Raw genomic sequence first — 2154 nt, forward strand, 5'->3', positions numbered from 1 at the left:
GACCCCTTTGGAGGTCAAACAACCCTTTCACAGGGGTTGCAGCAGGGCAAGCAGTTTGGCGGGGGGGCACCATCTACACAACAGCCTTGTGGAGTAGATTGAGATACAGCATTTGTCTAGAGTAGTGGAAAAGAGAAAGATCGGCATCGTGGGACAAGTGGCAGAACTGAACTGTTGGAGACAGTTTTATTATTATTACTAGCAAGAAAGCCCATTGCAATCATGAATTAAATGGACTCTAGGACCCAGAGGACACAGGGAGGTGCAGATCTCTCTCTCTGTCTCTCTCTCCCTCTTGCTGCATGTCTCTTTCTGTGCCTCACAGCAGGAGGTATAGTAGGTAATTAGGGCTCATTCTTAGGAGAGAATCAGGGCTGGGGTGCAGTTTGGAGCAGCTATCTCTGTCTCTCTCTCTCTGTGGCAGCAGGTGCGATAGCAGGTAATTAGGGTCCCTTCTTAGGAGGGGAGCAGGGCTGGTCAGCAGCTTGGGGCAGTTCTCTCTGTGTCTCTCTCTGCCTCCCTTGCAGCAGGAGAGATAGGAGGGAATGAGGGATTGTGTTCGGTCTCACAGGGCTCTGTGTGTCTCTCTCTGTCTCTGGCATGGCTTAGGGAGGGAGAGCGGGAGCTGTAGAGGCTAGGCCAATCAGGGTGCAGCCAGTGTTGCTGGCTGAACCCTGATTGTCCCTATTCCAACTTGGACAGCCGGACACGTTCCACCTCCCAGGCTGTTTCACAAATATATAGAGGAACCATGGATAAGGATTATTTATTATTATTATATTTATTCCCTGCCACTCCCAAAGCCGGCTTGTGGTGGGTTACAATAGTCCATCATAAAACTCGGATAAAACCCCATTAAAACAGGATCCATCAATAATAATAAAAAAACACACAGATGGTGAAACCTTAGCTGACCCTCCTACCAATATCTAATCACGTGGGCTAGGAGGGGGCCATTTATATTCCATAGCACGGTGCTAGGAGACCATAATGCTAGCACTTGTAGGGATACCTAAAGGGCACTTAACAGGGCATCTACTGAATGGGGTGCGGTCACACATAACAACCCTGTTTCATACCCACAAGGAAGTTTGCTGAGTGACTTTAGCAAATCACACGCTCTAAGGCAAAGTTGTTGCAAAGTTCTTGTGAGGATAGATAGTATGGAGGAGCACAGTTTATAATAATTACGATTATTATGAATTTGGGGTACAATCTTATAACCTGATAAAGCATGGGCTCAAACATATCCATCAGTAGGGACTAGAGTAATGATGTTGTCCCAGCAGAATATCCATATGCCTGAGTATCCCCTAAATATGACAGACCCTATACATTGGCTTGGTTTAGGTTTTACCTTCAGACCTTTTGGGTCTCTCATGCTTGTGCAAACTGCACTGACAGAATGTAGAGTCAGAGATCTGTCCCAGTTACTGCATGTTCATAAGAGAGACTAATTTGCTGGCCAAAAAACTATCCGAGCTGGTTATGACGGTAGAGAAGCCAGACTAGAATGAATGTGCTGGAAACACTGTCGCAAAGCAATGAGATCCACACTAATCACTGTAGACATTTGGTCACACCACAAGCTCAGCAGATGGTTGGCAATGTTCTGGGAATGCAGCCCTTCTTGGCTCCCACCCTGCTGGATGGCTGTGTGCACAGAGATAAGGAGACACAAGGACAGTATTACGGGTGTACTTGTCTCTCTTCACTTTTGTTCTATGGTGACATCGCAGAGCAGGAGATTAACAGGGTCATGAATGTATTGTTTGGTCAGGTCCATGGGTGCCCTCTGCACACTAGATGGAAACACACATGGTGGGCTACTTCTGTTGGCAGCTATGATAGAATAACTCTCTACACCCTTCCCTACACTGAGGTAAATTTTCCCTTCAAAATGAAACTCCCAGTCCCACCCTGTCACTAGTAGATCTCTTTAGTGTTGACTGAGTCGGATTGTAACTGTGGTAAGCACTGAGAAGCGGCTTCAGTCCTTCAGTGGTCTATAAGAAAAAACCCAGTTTTGTTTAAATTCATTAAAATAGGAACTACAACAATACAGCAATAAAAATTACACATACAAAAAACTAATATTCTAAAAAATCTAAACAGCTTTATTAGATAATCTTTTTCAGACAGATATTGGGGGAT

This window comes from Paroedura picta, chromosome 10 (genome assembly GCF_049243985.1).
Source record: "Paroedura picta isolate Pp20150507F chromosome 10, Ppicta_v3.0, whole genome shotgun sequence".
In the NCBI taxonomy this organism is placed as follows: Eukaryota; Metazoa; Chordata; class Lepidosauria; order Squamata; family Gekkonidae; genus Paroedura; species Paroedura picta.